Source organism: Amblyomma mixtum, chromosome 3, assembly GCF_055824585.1.
Source record: "Amblyomma mixtum isolate Tamu chromosome 3, ASM5582458v1, whole genome shotgun sequence".
Taxonomy (NCBI): Eukaryota; Metazoa; Arthropoda; class Arachnida; order Ixodida; family Ixodidae; genus Amblyomma; species Amblyomma mixtum.
Window position 1 is genome coordinate 247,762,843 of NC_143014.1, and position 19,640 is coordinate 247,782,482.

General features: G+C 45.7%; 1 long non-coding RNA gene across 3 annotated transcripts in view; it reads right to left on the reverse strand.

The window, feature by feature from the left end:
- LOC149354278 (uncharacterized) overlaps positions 1-19,640 on the reverse strand; it is a 62,780-nt gene that overhangs the window by 13,950 nt on the left and 29,190 nt on the right. For all 3 annotated transcript variants that reach the window (XR_016289646.1, XR_016289645.1, XR_016289647.1), the window contains exon 3: positions 5,773-5,887. This is a non-coding gene — a long non-coding RNA (uncharacterized LOC149354278). The remainder of the gene's footprint in view (positions 1-5,772; positions 5,888-19,640) is intronic.

A 19,640-nucleotide genomic window follows, 5' to 3' on the forward strand; every position in this document is an offset into this window, starting at 1 on the left:
AAGATTTCATTATCAAACGATTCGAAGAAAGAAAATAACATTAGGTGTTTACTTTGACTTTTCAAAGGCTTTCGACAGAATTAATCATCAAACTCTTTCCGCTAAATTAGAGCACTACGGTTTTCGTGGCATTGTCCTTGCTCTCCTAAGATCTTATTTAGAAAACAGAAAACAATGCGTTTCCATCGGAGAAGAGCAGTCCACATTACGAAGCATAACATGCGGAGTACCACAGGGCAGTGTCCTCGGACCGGTACTCTTCAATATATACATTAATGATATAACACGGGTATCCCCAGAAGCCTCTTTGGTAATTTATGCAGATGACACGAGCTTTTTCATTCAATGTGACGATATGACGGAACTCGAGAAATTAGGAAATATTACCCTGAATAAATTGTCAGAATGGAGCAAAATTAATTCTTTAGCAATAAACAATAAAAAAACAAAGGCTGTCATTTTCTCGCCATCACAAAAATTTGTTGACCGTTATCTTAATCTCTATTTAGGATCTGAGAAGATAGAATTAACAAAAGAAGTGAAAACGCTCGGTGTCACCTTTCACGAAAACTTGATCTGGGATATCCTTGTAGACTGTGTGATTAGATGTCTGGCCAGGGCTTGCGGGATACTTTGCCGATTTAGACAAGTTCTTCCACTCAAAATAAAGCTGCTACTTTATAATGCTATTTTCAATCCTCACCTAAACTATTGTAATCTTGTATGGGGAACTACATCACTAACGAACATCAACAAACTCCTTCTTTTACAAAGAGCTCTCCGTCACATAGCAGATGTTCCATACGACGCTCACACAAGTGACCTGTTCCCCTTACTTGGTGTTGTGCCTGTGACACGTATGTACGAGATGAATGCCCTATTAAAATACAAATATTCCCTGAAATTTAATCGGATGCCTTTTCTACGATTATGCAATTTAACAAAACCACCCGAGGTACCGTACAATATAAGAACAAGAGAAGTATGGTTGGTGCCGTTTTCCCGCACGAATCATGGTCAGAACAGACTACAATACATTATGCCTACTTTACTTAAATATCATAATTCAAACACGGACATCCACGCACTATCGAAACAATACCTTAAGCGTTTGTTCACTTACAATTTAGGGAGGTAACGTCAATGTTTTCAAATCTTGTTTTATTATTGCAGCCTTTTGTGCACGTATTTTCAATGGTGGCTGCATTACAGCTGTGTGTGGTAAAACTGTGGTCTGTGCTTCTATGCCTGGAAATGTAGCAGGAAATGTTTTTAGTCCTGTATAGCCATATGTCAATTTCGCCGTTAGATGTTCTTCAGTGTGCAAAATATTGGTGATTAAGTATTAGTATTCGTCTTATTGAATCCATGTCTATCAGTTACATTGAACCGGTATTAATACTTTTTACTAATATGCGGCATTTTGTGTTTGGAATTACTGTTTATATTATGTATTTTGTGTTTACTATATATTTTGTGTTTACAATTTCTATGTATACTGCATGCTCTTATCTTCGTACAATTTTAATCGCAGCTTTGTATTATTTCTGCTGTTATCCGTTGTCAAGAGAAAACAAGGGGTAAGAACCGTTGTCAAGCTGCTCGAGAAGCAGTTTTTTGTTCTTATCCTTGCATTTATTTCTGTATTGAAAGAAATGCTAAATAAATTGATTTGATTTGAAATTGATTTGATGTCATGTGCTGCGCATTTAGGCTTCGGCTGCTTGTCCTTTTAGCCTCACTGTGAGCAGGAAACCCGTACGGGTTCTGAAACGTTAGTTGTTACTTTGGCTTGGCCAGTGGCTGTAATATTTTTACTTCAACTAATGCCTGACCACACGAACATTGGTATAACCCACTGATCTCCACTAGGTGGCTGGATGCCGCATTCCCGCTTTCCGAGACGAGCGCGATTGAAGCCACCGAAAGTTGGACGGCTTGTCCCGGAAGTCGGGCGTCTGCTTTGTATTTCAATGCAAAAAGTCGCGTCTTTCGCCCTTTCGTTCTCAGTTTTTTGCGCTGTTCTCGTGTAATTTCTGCTGTTATATGAAAGGAACAAGCAAGCTGGACGCGAGAAATGTGAGCATTGTGTGCAGAACCCTGTAATTTCAGAGAAACCGAAGAAAACAGGCATGCAAGTCTCACCCTGCCGCGGCAAAGGAGTGCGTCCATTAAACACTGTGTTCTTGTCTGGTTCTTGTCTTCCTAGCGTAAAGGAGAAGAGTTTAATGACGAAGAGGCTAGGTCATCTTAAAACCGAATTTTCGTGTAGCAAAGAAAAGGCACAGCGCGCGAGGAACGACTGACAAGAAAGGCGAATGCTGCAGTGCGCAGTGCGCAAGAGAAGCGCTGTTAGAAGTCGACTGCATCAAGCACCACGAATAAAAGCCCATTCAGGCTTAACTTGCTACAGTACGAAACAGTACATGACACGCTCCGTCGAAAAAGCAGTACCATACCTTTTGGAGGCGCTAATGCGAACCAACCGAACACCATCAGCAGATAGTAGCCTAGCCCCCGCTCCGGTTCTGTCTCGCTAATTCGGTAAAATGGTCGCTGCAAAGTCAGCTGCCTGTTGAAGGTTTCCATCTATTCTTTCTTAAATGTATCCCCCATTGATAGCATAACTTGGGCTTGAGCGCGGGAACATGCATCACAGTAAAGAGCAGTGTTGGCGACGGGACGACACAGAGCTGAGCAGACGAGGTTCCATACTTGCTGTGTGTAGCGACGTCCTGTCGTCTGCTAGTGTAGCCCGATTGAGATGCAACTGGCCCTTATTTTTGAAACGTCTTTCCCGAAGACTTCGCTGGTCTCCTCGCTCATTTGACGGCGCAACAGGTAGGCATTCTCATGGAAAAAGACGAGAGCGGCGAAAAGACGAAATGCTAAGTGGGAAAACAAAACTGGAACTGAAAAACTGTGCTGAGGCCCGATTTCGTGTACTGCCAAAGGCTAACTTCCGGGACAAGGCCGCTTACTTCCGGTGGCTTCGCTTTCGAGCGCAAAATGCACCATCCAGCCCCGTAGTGGAGATCAGTGGTATATCCCTTGATTCAAATAGAGCATACTGCGTGCAGCGATGAATCCATCAGCCCCAATGGGACATCAAGCGGGATCGGACAACGACAGAGAAAGAAGACGATGGTTATCAACGCTATTAAATGACAAGGACAAAGTTCTAGCTACGGGAACACCACAGTAACAAGACACAAGAACAAAACCAAAGCACAATACTACATGAACAAGACCTCGAAATGCTCGCAAAATGAAAGCTTTAATAAAATCGCTGAAAGGTATCATTTTCAATGAGCCCCGTGAATTTTATTTGTATTAAGCAAAGTGTCTCCATGTTTTATTTCGTTAAATTGTCGTGAAATGATGGAATTTCCGGTTTGATAGCTAAATAACCGCTGAAAAGCATAACAGCTTTTTGTTAGGGAGTCCGCCAACACTGGGAAATCTTGAAAACAAAGATGACTTGAAACTAACTGCATATGTTTCGTCTCCCTCACCTGCTAGTCGTGCCAAATTTTCATCCTCTAAACTCATGTCGTTCCTGATTCGCTGTGAACTACATCTGGGCCTCACCCTGATCGGCTATTTTAATTCAAATGAAGGAAGCGAACAAGCCAGACAGTTGACTTCCTTAATATGCATGTCATAACCGGGGCCCTAGCTCATTTATCTCCCCTCTTCTGCTCAATATTTTAATACAACCTATATGAGCCAAGGTCTGTTAAGATAGGTCAGAAAGCCAAAGTCCGGTTGCGGTACGAGACCAGCAGCCCCTGAAAAAAAAATTTAAAGGAAGGGCAAGACATTGACAGTTGTGGATATTACCTTCTGCTTCTCTTGCCCTGTTTGGTTTATTTTATTGCGAAGAATGCGAAATCAACTTCTCTTCTGTTAAGGACTCTGTTTAACGTGAACAAAATCCCTAAGTCTTGTTAAAAATCGCCCTGTTTTGCCAAATTTACATCCAACTTGCTTCTGGCGCCTTCTTCAAACGATGGCCTTTATACTGCTGGTTTGAGTTGGGGTATTTTTTTTCTTTCGCGCTCGGAATGTTGCAGCACTCAGCATGCGAATCGTTTCAGAAAAGCATAAAATCTATAGCCGCACGAATAAACGTGCCGGTTGTGAAGTTTTCGTCCAACGCCCTGGTCGCCCCTTATTTGCACTTGGCACCGTGTAATATGCCGTGTTTTATTCCTGTTTCGTTGCCTCGTCTCAGTTAAGTTCCCTTTTGTAAAAATGCATGGCCCAAATTGGCAATCCGCTGCAAATGTTGCCAGTGGGCCTCAGCTGCCCTCGCTTGACTTCAATTGCAAATGGGTGTGCTGGGCCCTTCCAACAGTTTCAACGGGCATATTAAGTTTTTCTTTTATGTTGGGAGGACCTGGGTCAACTCAGACTGCTAAACATAAGCCAGCACTGAAAGGTGACAATCTACCAAAGGGCCGGCTAGGAACGCAAGCGCAAACAAAGAAAAATCCGCGTCCGAAACCTACGTGGTCGCGCTTCACTTTTACGTCCCTTAAGGCAAAATTAACTGCCTCCGCCAGCCATGAAACACAAATGCTGCCTTGTTTTAGGCGTATGAGCTTTCTTGAAAATTACGATGCTATTTTTAACATATCAACTATAAATGCGGTGTTCTTGATGACGCCTTGTGCATGCGCCAAGTAATCTGCAGTGAAGGCCTGGAATAAAATATATACGGGGCGTTTCAGCGAACGCTTTCAAAAATTTTCAAAAATCGCCCTTTTGGAGTAAAAATATTGGTTTTGCGGCACAGCATTACTAGGGTTGGCGGACACCAGATAACCGGTGAACCGTTTGAAGTGGTAAGTTGGTTAACTACTTTTTAATAATTAACTTTCTAACTATTAGAGAGGCCCCAGTTGCAATCTGAGATTTGCAGCCGGTCGCTAGTAATTGCCGTACCAGTTTTTAGAAGTTCGAAAACACGATTAACTTCGCCGATGTGTATCGAGGGAATTTGGTTCTATCGTGCGAAAATACACGAGCTTTCGAAAGCATGCAGGCAAAGCAACCACTCCAGTGCATGGAACAAGTCGAAAAAGCCAAATTTTGTCGAGCCACTGCACAAAGGCTCATCTCGCTTTCGAAATTATAAAAACTGATTAGGCCATTACTAACGACCAGCTAACAAATCTCTTATTCTTACTAGGCGCCTAAGTTTACTTGTTAAAAAGTCAATTATTAAAACTCAGTTAACCATCTTACTACCTAAGACGATTCCCCAATTTTCTGGTGTCCGCCAGCACAGGTCATACAATGGTGCAAAAGCCGGTATTTGACACAAAAAAGCCTAATTTTGAAAATTTTTTAAAGTGTTCGCTGAAACACCCGGAACATTTTTCAAGTCGTATAAGGCCCGCGACTAGACATTCCAGATAACAAATTGTTTATCGCCACAATTGGTAAATCACAACATGCGAGCACACCGCGAAAGATTGATGCATGTTCAGGTAGCGCCAGTGTGAAAGGGAACAGATCACCACCACCCAACCTATGGTTTTTCCATAAGTACGAATGAAAGCCACACTTCTTTCATTGTTCTAAATAATTTTCCCCTATACGATTAATAACCAAGTGACGCTTTAGACTTCAGCGTAGAAGTTACTGGAGCTTCCTGAACATGCTCATGTTGAGTTTTTTTTTTGCTTGTAACCGCAACCGCCGATCTACGTACAAGGCCATCCTCCGAATTTAACTGTATATGCCACAACTTTAGGAGCTTACCTCGATGCCACTGAAGGTGGTGTCGGTGCCTTGTCGCCCGGTATGCGCACTGCTCGTCCCTCTGGCTGCAATCCGCCTTGTGCGTCGGTATGCGCCACGTCATGCTCACGCAGCCCTGAGAACAAAAGATATGCCGAGCAGCAGAGCCACCAGTCAGGGCATATGGTGTGAAAGACGACGCCCCGTCGCCGATTCTCTTCTCTGCCTCAGTTCTGGGAGGCTCAGGCGTCTGCCAGGTGACTGGGTGACGCGCAGCGAAGGGTGTCAAGTGACGCTGTCTAACAACACAAAATCAGCCGCTCTAGAGAAAAGCCAGAATCGCATGCCTGGCTCATGTCACGCTGTTGCTATGGCAGGGAAATTCGTGCTAGTGAACGGCTCAAATTCGGAGCCCAGCTCGCATCAGTATAAGCGCCAAAATCTGCAGGATTTGTGCTTATTTGACGACAATACAATCCCTGACACTAAAAGGTTCCATGCAAAACTCAGATATTTCGGACTGCGAAAACGAGTTATAAACTTAAATTTATATCCATCCGCCCAGTGAAAGAAGGCAAAAAGTTGAATGGAAAGAACGCTCTCGGTAACTCACCCTCTCGACAGAATCAACGCCTTCTTGGACGTATTCTACATCCGATGGTGGGAAAGGCTGAACCGTTAGGCGGAAGGACCCCACGACTCCGAGAACATTTATTATAGATCATACGATTAAAGATCCCTCTAGTACGCCTTTCATTCGTCCATCACCCTGTTTGAAGAGGAACGTTTCCTATCTGAGGTCTGCTGCCTGCTGCTTTCGCACTTTTCCGACGCCTTGGTTTTCCAACTTCAACACGAGATTGGTTTAGTATTTGTTTCCATTCCTCTCTCTGTGCGGCTTGCGCATTGTAAGGTTCTCTAACCTGCTTCCTTTCTCCTCTTCTGTTTGCCGCTGTCAACACGGTGCCGAACCGGAATTTTTTCGAGTTCGGTTTCAGCTCGGGCTCATGCTTTTACGGGTCAATTCCGGGTTCAGCTATAGAGCAACGTTCAGTTCTCGTTAGAACCGGTTGGAACCAGGGTGAAACGCGTGTTTAGACGGGTTTGGGACCAAGAAAAATTTGAATGCGGATTAATTTTCTAATCAAACATGTGTATGCGGTTTCAATTTTTTGTGACGTCTGTATACAAGCCCAAAAGAAGAAAGGGATATTTATGTGATATGTAGCGACTCGACGAATTTGAATCTACTGGCATGTATCACGCTATTAAATAATAATGCAAGACTGGAATTAAAGGCGTCAACAACAAAACAGCCCGACCCACTCCAGAAGTGTGCGTTTTCTCTAAGCAACCAGCAACAGATGCATTTCCTTTGCGCAAGGCCAGGTGTTGTTAATGTGGTGAACTTGCGAGGGTATTTGCCGCAGTTCCGTTTGTGTGTGGGTCAGCATTAGTACGTTTATCCAGAAAAAAGGCCCAATAAGGCTATTAAAACGATTTGGAATATAGTTACAAGCATTTCATAATCTAAGCTTCCAAGAGTTCGAACGAGAATTCGCGAAACATAGGAGCAAGTAACGCAAACACGCTATTTATAATAAGGGAGTAATTACATATCCGCATCCACTCAAGCGCTGCCATACTGCAACAAATGAAAGTTATACAGCTTCCTCAGAAACATCGTAATTAAAGAAAAAAAAATACGATGTTTCCGGATAAGCAGTGTTGCTTTCCTTTGTAGCCTTATGACTGCGCATTGGCGTATGCTAATATGTAATTACTCCCTTATTGATAAATCAAATACATCCTCGGGGGATTCCGGTATGCAACGGAAGAAAAAGACTATTTATACGCCACCACGTACTCTATCTCAAGAGGGGCAATATGAAACGGAAAGCTGGAGGCATGTGTATGTAGGCCTACACCCAATTCACTCTTCCGGAAACCTCGTCGCCTGAGTAGTAGGCCTTTCACTGAGCCGAAAAAAATTCAGGGGGGGGGGGGGGGGGGGGCACTTTGTTGACCTAAAGTGCGGTGAGGCGAAAGCCTGAAGCGCGGTGTTGCTGCTTGTGTCACTGATGTGTGGTTAAGATGTTAAGCTTCGCCTCTAAGAGCGGAACGCGACAGCGTCTTGCAATGCTGCCAGGGAGTCCACAGAACGCCATCGCCCGTTCGGTTCTACGCCTTACTCGTCAGTAAATTGGTTTTTGAGGAAAGGAAATGTATCTGTCTCTCATATCGCGGTGGACACCTAAACCTCGCCGGAAGGGAAGGGAGGAGGATGGGAGTGAGCGAAGACACCGTATTCACTAGACGCGCCTTTGTTCATTCCAAACCATCGAGCTGGCATGAGCGGAGTGGTTAGCGTGCTCGTCTCGCACTCTGGAGACCCTGGTTCGATTCCCCAACTCGACCAATTTCCTACTCGGTTATATTTATTTATCTGGCCTGACTAGAAAGGTTAATTAGGCTAATTGGGTAATTAATCAATTAACTAAACTCAGTCCCACTTACTTGGAGCATCACTGTACGATCTCTTTAATTGGTTGCATGGTTACTAGCCAAAGTACAATTGGCCCCGTTTGAAATTTGCGTACTGTGACGTCACGACCGTTTCGACCAATTGAAAAGCGTGAAAATTCTTTCGAAAACTTCTGCTTACAACGATGAGGCATTAAAGGCTTCCGCCTTAATATTCATTTAAGTCATTTAATAAGGCGTACTGAAGATACAATATGCGCCGCCGCGGTGGCTCAGTGGTTAAGGCGCTCGGCTGCAGACCCGAAAGACGTGGGTTCGATCCCGGCCGCGGCGGCTGAATTTCGATGAAGGCGAAATTCTATCTGCGCGATGTCAGTGCACGTTAAAGATCCCCAGGTGGTCGAAATTTCCGGAGACCTTCACTACGTCGTCCCTCATAGCCTGAGTTGCTTCGGGACGTTAAAACCCAATAAACCAAACCAAGATACGATATAGCTATATTTACCCGTAAGGGGATGCAGCGTAATGTGAAACAAGGGACTGGAATTCGATAAAGCCGGAAATTTCTTCCGCATGCTTGAACATCAAGCAGCCAAGAAAACAGACATGCACAAAGATTTCCGCAGATTTAAAGGACAGGGACGAAGGAGACACCGTGAAAGAGAAACTAATCGTCACCCAGGTATGAATGCCGTGTGACATCAAGCGTGCGGAAACCATACAAGTTCACTAAAACCGTACTACTTCATAAGAAGGATGGGGCTTAAAAATGAAAAAAATCTGTTCACCGAAGCTATCGAGTGTCATTCCTAACAAGGTGTGTGCGACGATATTCGCTAAAAAAATCACAGAAACCTCAGCCTTCGCCCAACCAAACAGCTGGATTTTCGAAAAACACACTTCGTAATAGATCATTTTCGCACCATCAATGAGTTGAAAAGATTGGTTTGGTTTATAGGGTTTAACGTCCCAAAGCGACTAAGGCTATGAGAGACGCCGTAGTGAAAGGCTCCGGAAATTTCGACCACCTGGGGTTCTTTAACGTGCACTGACATCGCACAGTACACTGGCCTCTAGAATTTCTCCTCCAAAGAAATTCTAGCCGCCGCGGCCGGGATCGAACCCGCGTCTTTTGGGTCAGTAGCCGAGCACCATAACCACTGAGCCACCGCGGCGGCTGAGTTGAAAAGAAATGAACAAAAATATAAGCAGTCGGTTAAATACAATTCATAGAGATTATAAATTATTGCAGCCTATCCAGTAGATGTGAACATCCAATGGACTGCAGGGATAGCGTAGTGAATCTATGGGGAGCTCCTAGGCGGTGGATGCTACCCAAATGTAGTGGCCAGGTACTTGAACTGCAGAACATGGCCTTCCTCTGCCTGCTTCTGTTGTGCGAGCTAAGCAGCGTATGAATCCTCTTGCTGCTTTCGCGACTCCATGAGTTTCCACATCTTTTCTTACCTGGAGAATATGCCCGGTTTTCTTAACCATGTTGGGGCTTTAAGTAAAGACGCGTGCAGCCGATTTTTTAAGTATATATTTTTAAAATTTTTGCTAGCGCACTCAGTGTCTGTCGCTGCCATGGCTGTTTGACTTGCTGCAGGGATCGCCCGCTCTTCAGTGTCATTAGAAAACGTTCACTTCGCGGAAAGAACAGTTGAAACCTGGAAAAGGTGAAAGTAGAGGATACATAGACCGAGAAGCAACCAGTTAGAACACGCGCGACGAGTGGCTACAGAGGTGGCAGAGTGTTCAAAAGTGGCGGCAAGCGAAGCTTCCGCTTTGCGCCTCCGATGGTTCGTGCGCCTGTTCAGAATTAAGGTATGATTAATTCTTGCAGCTAAATCGGCTATTCGAGCATACTTCGGATGATTCACAGCTTCAATGCACGTGACCAGATATTAGTGGCCTTGTGACAGGAATGAAGTGACGGGTCATCACATGTCCAGCGCTGCCCAGTTGCCTGTTGCGGTGGTTTTGCTAGTTTAAGTTGCCACAATGTATGCAGGATTTAGCCATTAGCAAAATACATGCAGGAACACAGCGACAGCTGTCACTGACTTTAGTGCGTTACGCAGCAGAGTATAAACACTAGGAAGCTTTTTCTAGCGGATACCGTTCAGAAGGAAAGTTTCGGAATGTTTCGGATGACTTCTTCATGTCCTGCTTCTGGTTCGCCGCGACTCCAGGGCGATGTCTGCCTTTTTTTATTAAGAAGCGGAGCTGAACTCAAAGCATTTCATGCCCAACAGCATTCGATTCGAGAACAACATGGGTAATCACGTGAGCACTGAGCAATCAGGGCGTCGAAAAGACATGTAATGTGGCTGGAATATATCTGCGTTGCAATAAAGTTATTGCAGTCTCTGTCTTTATCTAAACGACGAAAGAGCAATGATAGTTCTGCACAGGAAAACTTATAAAATACAAATCAGGAAGGGCGATGAATTCTCGCCACTGCTATTAATCGCGTCCTTCCAAGTAGTATTCGGGCCTGTTGGAGTGGAAAAATTTGAGGACGCAAGTAACAGTGGAAAACCTTAGTAGCGTTTGATTTAATGATGCCTCTGCCCTTCTTAGAAACCCATAGGAAAATAACTGCAGCTATTCAAGAGTTATAACTTGACGTTCTATGGATGATCTAGATAAATTGTGACGCAGAAAATTGCATTTAAGGATACCAAACCACTTGTGTGCGAAGTTCCACCGAGATGCTGCTGAAATAGCCTTCCATGAGCTTTGTCAGCATCTCGTCACCCCGTTTCTCTCTGAGCTAACTTTGTAGTCATTGTACGAGCACGGCCGCTTGATGCGCTTTGTATCTAGCGGCCGTAGTACGAGCTTCTTCAAAACTTCAGCAATGGCTGTTCGAGTTACCGCCAGTGTGGCCACCACGCTTTCTAATCCCCCCCCCCCCTCGCTCCCGGGAAGTGATTCCCGTCTTCGTGGAGGCAAAACTGCCTCTGAATTTCTCAACGTTTTACCAGAAGTTGGTCATGACATGCACAGACACCCACCCTTGATCGGCAAAGCAGCGTTAGCCCCTAAAGACAGCCTGAGAAGGAGAATTGTCACTGCGGACTCGATGCCACCGTACTGCCTGCACCGTGGACATGCGTTCTCTTTTCGAACATTGCATGGTCGTCCTTCTTGACACTTAAGGAACACTCAGAGGAGACGAACGGGTCATTTGGGGCGCAGTGAATTTGAAAATAAAGTTGTTAGATGAGCCACCTTGTTGAGGTTCATTACGGGACACACGCTCCAAAAAAGGCGCGATTCAACTTACGTTCACAGGAAGAGCATCAGAAGTACTGACCCGCAAAATCCTCGCTAGGTGAACTAGATGGCCCGGCCCGCCAGGTATGTTGATATACGGACAGTTGATATGGGAAGAGTGCTAGCGTTCTCTTTTTTTTTCTTACCACCTCAATTACTGACCCAAGTCCGCCAATAATTCGCGTGTAGTGAATACGGTGCTGTCTTAGAAGGTTGCTTTAGAGAGACATGGTGTCCATTCCTTTCGGGTGTACACCAAGATATGAGACACAGGCATTTCCTTTCCTTAAAACCAATTTTCATTTCATTGCATTTTCCTTAAGGCCCTTACGGCGCAGTTCGGGTATCCACCGAGATATGAGAGAGACAGGCTTCATTTCCTTTCCTTAAAACCAATTCTCTTTTCATTTTCCTTCCCTTACGGCGCGGTTCGGGTGTCCTCCGAGATATGAGACGTGCCTGGCGCACTGTTTGTCTTTTATTTATTTTTTTATTTCTGATATTATATTGCTGTCATTTATTTTTTATTCTCGTTTCTGAGCTTATCTTTATTCTTTTTTTTTATTACGGACTCGGCGGCCATCTTCGCTGCGCGTGTCGTCGCTCGGTTTCGCGCATGCACAGAAGTGGCAAATCTGGCCTCCGGCTCACGCGAAGCTCGGTGTTGACTAGCCTAGTGAAGATTTTCGCCTAAAAAAATCGGGCAATTTCAGCGGACCCAGAGGGGCCTGCTTCTGTAGAGGGGCGAAGAGGCAAATAGGAAGATGTAGTGTTAAGATCGCTTGAAACCTGTGGCGAATAACCGATCGGCAGCGAGCAGTTGAAGGCTTCGCAGCATCTTTCGCGTCATTCGTAGCAGGCGCCAAGCATCGTTGAGGCGTTGCTCCGATACAGTCCACCACACGTGGCTTGTTGCTACGCATACGCCCCTCTCTCCTCGGGCTGCGAGTCTCTGATTGGCCGTCTTCTCGGGCAGCAACATGGCGAGGCTGATAGGCAGCCAATAGGAGAGAGGCTGGAATCCGCCATTGAGAGACCGGATAACAACGGATGACGTCCGCGCGGCATACCTATGGCTCGGTTTTCTCGGGGACGACGTGCGGCAAATGCAGGCGCTAGACGCAAGACGGAAATGGTAATATGACAGACCGGACGGCAGAAAGGGCATCTGCCTCAGAATACAATAGATTCGTGTACAAGACCGCGCTGTCGACCAGCGCGCTGCCGCTGGGGCGGCGAGAGGTGTTGTTGTGGGGACTTTCCTCTCGGTGAATGTGGTTCTTCTCAAAAGGTGGCGCTGTCAGACTGTCGAGGCGCGTTGCTATGATAAAGAAAAAAAATCACTTAGAAGAATTTCGCTGCTTTCAAAGAGCGCAGTACAGCTACGGTACACAGACGGTACCCCGCTCGATGTTCTTACTCGTGAGAAAACGGTGAACCATTCACAAAAACTATTGAAAGTGGGTGCGCCTTAATATTGGTCGCGCATGTGCGGACTGTGTATTTAATTTCCACGAAAGAAGTACGCATGTATTTTGCCTGTTTTCTTGGCCTTTCGGCTAGAAAAATAGACTTCGCTGTGTTTGAAACACCTACCTGCAGGAGCAATTGCGCATCGCTCAACCGCTATAACAGTAGTATTATGAGGACTCCGCTCTATCGATGAATGCGATGAGAGCGTCCCCACGCCATCAACACCACGTGACCACCGGTGGACGAATTATATTGCACTGCAAAATTTAAAAACTTCTGACAAAAAAATTTGGAAATTGTCCTACCCCCAAAATTCCAAAGGACGCCCCAAAGTTTTGGAAGTGTGACCTGCCTAAAAATTTGTTAAGCTGGATTAGTGGGTGGGATAAGGAGGATTAGTTGGTCGGATTAGTATAATCTCATTTTATATTCCAACACAAGGTACTTGAACATTCTAGAACTTGATGACTCATGCAAACCATACAAGGAAAATATAACCAGTTCCAACCGGAGTTTTAGCGAGAGAATAGCAAGAACATTAGACCCTCATAGTAGAATCATAGCAGGCTACCTAAATGTTACCGCACTGTCTCCTTCGGGAATGCGGTTAAGCAGGCCTCTAGGTTTGTTAGTTTTTCCCTTCTAAACAGGACGCTGGGAAAGGATCCTGCAGATGCAGCGATCAACGCGATATGAATGGTACAGGGGAATGTCTATTGCTAAACAGAGGCCCAGAAGAAGCTCATGCGGTTTTTCAAAGCCCAAAAAGGTCACCGGAGGAAATAATATAACGCGTAAAAACCAAGAAAAATAAGGGTGGCGCGCCCGGTAGTACGTATGCGACAGGTTAAAATGCCCGGCGGTGAGCACGTCATTGAGTCTCATCCGCATAGATGAATCAAGCCTTTGGAGATCGCACGGAGCAGTTCAGGCCCGTCAGATAAGTTACTGCAGCGACAGTGTGCGCTACCGCTCAGACCAAATGGTCGCACGGAGGCTATCGGGTTCCCCAGAGGAGAGGTCTTCATTGAGCGGCCATAATAACGGGTCGCTGTTTTGTTCCGATACAATTTTGCGAAAGTGGGGAGCGGCGAAAAGACCAGGCCCACGGCGTCGGTCTCGCTCGAATCAGCTGTGTCCACAAAGGTCTGTGCAGAAGTAGGTTTGCTTTTAAGATCGCTTGAAGCTGATGGCGAATAACCTATGGGCAGAGAGCGGTTGCATGATTCTCATGTTTCCTTCGCAGCAGGCCCAAAGCATCGCTGGGGCGTTGGTCCGATATATAGTGCACCACGCTTGGCTTCTTGCTACGCCTACGCATCACTCTCTTTGGGCTGCGAGCCGCTGATTGGCGCGTCTTCTCGGGCAGCAACATGGCGAAGTTGGTCGGCAGCCAATAGGAGAGCGGCTGGAATCCACCATCGCAAGACCGGATAACAACGGATGACGTCCGCGCTGCGTACCTATGGCTCGGTTTCCTCTCGAATGATGTGCGGCACATGCACGTGCTAGACCCGTGAAGGAAATGGTCATGTGACAGACCGCATGACAGGATGCGGCCTGTGGGAGAAAACAATCGATTGGGAGATCTGTCCTTGTGGGGATTTTTCCGTCGGTGAGCGCGGCTATTCTCAAGAGGTGGCGCTGTCAGGCTGTCGAGGCGTGTTTCTATGAAAACAAAAAATAATTTATAACGAATTTAGAACGGCCGCTGCAGTTAAGATAAAATCGTCAGCAGCAACGCAGCTTATAAGTCGCATTGCTGGAGGGCCATGTATGTAGCGAGTTAGATCGTTTTGCTGTGAGCGCTGCACGTCTGCGGATTGCCAGAGCCACTAACATGGGGCGGGTCGAACGATGGATGGCCGCTCTCGGGACACTGCTAGACAAGAAGCCCAAGTCCGTGCCAACACATCATAAAGTGCTGGTTGCTATTCGGCCATACCCCACTCGTCCGTGGCAGCAGCATTCAGATTAAATACAATAATTCCAAAAGACCTAAATTTTGGCAAGTTGGTGAGACGTGAGTTGCGAAGAATGACGCAGCAGAAAGCGACACGCTCAAGAACAGCCAAAGCACCAACTTTGAAATGCGCCGCCGGTGTGTATGTGTCCTCCACTCGTGCATGTCGGTTCCTCCTGCCACAATCTTTGTAAGGCATGCAAAAGCATAATGTAGACAAGCTAGCGCTGATCATCCGCATTACCGGGGTGGTAACCTCATCCTTTCAACCGGAAGGTCTCCAGCTCAGCATTTTTTTTTAATTTCGACGGAAATATATTGCCATTCTTCATTTTAAGAAGCTTGAGGCTTTGTATGAATGACAGAATAGACAAATGCCCCGTGTGTCTTAAGACCAACTCCGGGAAGTGACTGATGGAAACATTGGCAAGTGATAAGTGACGTGTTTTTAAAGTGTAAGCTGTGAAGTTCACTCTGCCGAGCAGCCAAAAAAATTGCAGGGGACACTTAAGCTCCGCTTTAAGGTTATGACGAGATAGCGTTAATGAGCTCATCCGTATATATGCGGAAATGGTCATTCTGAACTTAACATTCATTGATCTCTGCGAGGCCTCACTCCAAACCTCTCGCAATGGTGCAGCGGTTAAGGGATGCGCAGCTGCCCTGCGATGTCAGGCGCTGTACCCGGTGCGGCTTGTGCGACCCAAGTTGTTCTTCCCGAGGAACCTTTCGCGATCAATCGTGAAACAGTCACCTGCCACGGTGGTCGCTTTGTTCACTATTCGGTGGGTACGTTGTGATGACGCCACAAGGTACGCGACCTATGGGTGGCCCACCTTGGTTGCTTCTCCGGCAGGTGGCCACCCAGGCGACGCTCCGCCACCCTGTTTTTCGCTCACAACGCCTGGGTTAACAGCTTGGTATATTCTCGGTAACGGGGCGTTTAAAGCTGTCGCGTTAAGATTTCAGTAAAGCATCCCACGAAAACTCTGCTTAGGTAAAATAAAGCCACTTGAAGACGCATTTACAAAGGTGGCAATATATAAAGAAGAAAACTAGAGCACACGCTCAGGCGATCAGTTAATGGCACGGGACTCCTTACATGAGAACCGATCTTTTTCGTTTTCCGCACGTATCATCATGAGACAACGCTCCGGCGACAGAAAGAATCGTCCTCGCAATTCCGTTAGTCACTGTTGGAGCACGCAGTTCGGGCCAGTATTCGAAAAGAGAAGCTTTTGAGACAGTCAGACTTAGTGAGATGTACAGCATAGGAGAACAAATGAGTACGGGCTAAAGTGGGCTTCCCGATGCCAGCGGTAGTAAAGAACAGACCTCTGTCGAATGCCTTCTTTTGAAATTCTCATAGTCTTGTGACGCGAAGAAGTATTCTCAGGAAACGTTGCACGGCAGATCGACTGGCGCGATGACATCTAGTGCGTAGTGTTTGATATAAATGGCGGTATTGCAACGGGCACAATTCCAGACTAACGATACATAAGGTAGCACCACAAATACTGCGGTCGGCTGAGACGTACTATCCAGGACAAAAGACTTCAGGACACGCGAAAATTTATCATGGCGATGTTTTCCAGACGCCACTTCATTTCACTAAAACAGATTTCTTAAGATCTATTACTACAATCCTGTCCTTCAGAACCGTGTACTAACTACCCCTACATATGTTTCAGGCCGCATTGAACATCTTCACAATATAGATGTTCCTTCATGTCATGCCAAACACGCTTTCTATTCGTTTGTCCCTAACGCTTCTGACAGTTGGAACCAACTTCCCAGGCTCATTGTCAATATTACTGACCCAAATGCCTTTAAGACTGCCGTATGTAATCTCTATTTATAGATTCTAGTCAATTTTCTTTGAGTTGGTTCTCGCTGCCATATTGCTGTCTGCCGGAAATGTTCTTTCTTTTTGCCTCACTTTCTTTTTGCCTCACTTGTTTTTTTTTCAGCTTTTATTATTTGCCTTATTTTTTATTTTTTTTCTCGCTTTCGCCGCGTTATAAATTCTTCTCTTTTGTTTTTCTGCTGCACTGTACCTTATACAATGTATATCTATTCCACTCCCATCTTTAATGCCTTCGGGCCCTGAGAGTATTCAAATAAATAAATAAATAAATAAATAAATAAATAAATAAATAAATAAATAAATAAATAAATAAATAAACTTTTGCAGCGAAATCGGCTATTCGAGCATACTTCGGATGATTCACAGCTTCAATGCACGTGACCAGATATTAGTGGCCTTGTGACCGGAATGAAGTCACGGGTCACCACATGACCCGCGCCGCCAAGTTGCCTGTTCCAATCGTTGTGCTAGCTCAAGTTCCCACAAAGTCTGCAGGTTTTAGCCATTAGCAAAATACAGGCAGGAGCAGAGCGACAGCTCTCACTGACATTAGTGCGTTACGCAGCAGAGTATAAACACTAAGAAATTTTCTTTTGGCGGATATCATTTAGAAGGAAAGTTCCGGAATGTTTCGGATCTTCTGGTCCGCCGCGACTCCAGGGCGATGTCTGCCTTTGTTTATTCAGAAGGGGAGCAGAACTGCAAGCATTCCATGCCTCGGTAATAGCGTGATACATCGGTAATAGCGTGATACATCGGTAATAGTGTGAGCACTGCGCAATCAGGGCGTCGAAAAGACACGTAATGTGGCTAGAAAATATCTGCGTTGCAATAAAGTTATTGCAGTCTCTGTCTCTATCTAAACAATGAAAAAGCTATGGCAGTTCTACACAGCAAAAGTTATAAAATACAGATCAGGAAGGGTGATGAATTCTCGCCACTGCTATTAATCGCGTGCTTCCAAGTGGTATTCGGGCCTGTTGGAGTGAGAAAAATTGGGGCGCAAGTAAGAGCGGAAAACCTTAATAACATTTCATTAAGTGATGCCATTGTCCTCCTTAGAATCCGATAGAAAAAGAAACTCTAGCTCGTCGAGAGTTAGATCTCGACGTGCTATGGATGATCTAGATAAATTTGGACTTGGAAATATCATTTAAGGATACCAATACACTTGAGTGCGACGTTCCAGCGCAATGCTGCTCAAATAGCCTTCCATGGGTTTCGTCAGCATATTGTAACCCCCTCCTCTCTTCGCTAATTTTGTAGTCATTGCACGAGCTTCTGTGAAGCTTCAGCAGCGGCTGTTCCAGTTGGCGCTAGTGTTTCCAGTAGCCTTTCTAATCCTCGCCTCGCTTCCGGGAAGTGATTCCCGTCTTCGTGGAGGAAAAACTGTCACTGAATTTCTCAACATATTACCAGCCGTTAGGCGTGACATGTACGGACACCCACCCTTGTTCGGCAATCCATTGTTAGCCCCTAAAGATAGCCCTGAAGAAGAGTTGTCACTGCGGACTCTACGTCACCGCACTGAATACGCCTCGAACATTGCATGGTCCTCCTTCTTGACACTTCAGGAAAAGTCAAGGGAGATCACCGAGCCATTTGGGGCGCAGTGGATTTGAAACTAAAGGTGGTAGATGTGCCACCTGGTTCAGGTTCATTACGAGACACCAGAGCCAAAAAAGGTGCCATTCAACTTCAGTTCACACGAAGAGCATTAAAATTGCTGACACGCAAAATCCTTTCTAGGTAAACTAAATGCCCCAGCCCGCCAGGTATGTTTATGTAGGGACAAGGGATGTGGGAAGAGTGCTGGCGTCCATTTTTTTCTTAGTACCTCTATAACTGACCAAAGCCCGCCTGCAACAGACACTTATGGAATTCTGTAAAAAAACCTGGCCTGATTGATTGATAAAGCCTTTCTTTTGCGGCTGCTGTCTGTGAATATGAATGCCTGTGAATATGAATGCAAAGAAGACGAAAAACAAAGGGTTCGATTCGGTTCCGTGTAAACATACGCGTTCCGTTCCGGTTTCCAGTTCTGCTTTCGTTCCGGTTCGACACCCTGCTCTCAAGCATTGTCACTCTCTACAGCTTGATTTAAATTATTACGTTTTAACTTAACGTGGGACTTCATTGTCTATTTGGTAATCTACTTCACCTGAGGCCTTGAGCGGGTACGCCACATTCCTGCGACCCATCACGTCAAGACCCCACGAAAAACACCCAGTTAGTACTGCGCACGCGGCCTATCGACATACGAGGTCTGTTAGAAAAGTATCCGAGTTTTTTTTTTTTGCGAACACCTGATGGATATGAAACAAGCGCGCTTGCATCAGGTGACCTTGAACCTTTATGCGCATGCACGAATTTTTTCCCGCCTGCCGATAGCGTCAGTCACTGGGACACAGCGTTTGAGTGAGGCAGTGCGCAGTGCTCTCGTCGGTTTTTTATTGCAAGGAAAATGGCGGGGAGAGAGCAGCAGCGCTACTATATCAAATTTTGCCAGAAACTGGGCGACAACCAAGTGGAAACTATTCGGAATATTCAGACGGCTTTCGGTGACGATGCTATGAGCAGCACACAGATTAAGCAGTGGTACAATTGGTTTAAAGACGGCCGCACATCCGTGGAGAGAGAGTCACGCTCCGGTCGGCCATCAACATGACGAAATGACCAGGTCATTGCCGAACTGAACGCTATGGTGATGCGGGACCGTCGCGTGACTATCCGAGAAATTGAGAAAGAGGTGGACATGAGCAATTTCTCCGCACATTCCTTTATCACCGAAGATTTGGCCATGGAGAGAGTTGCGAC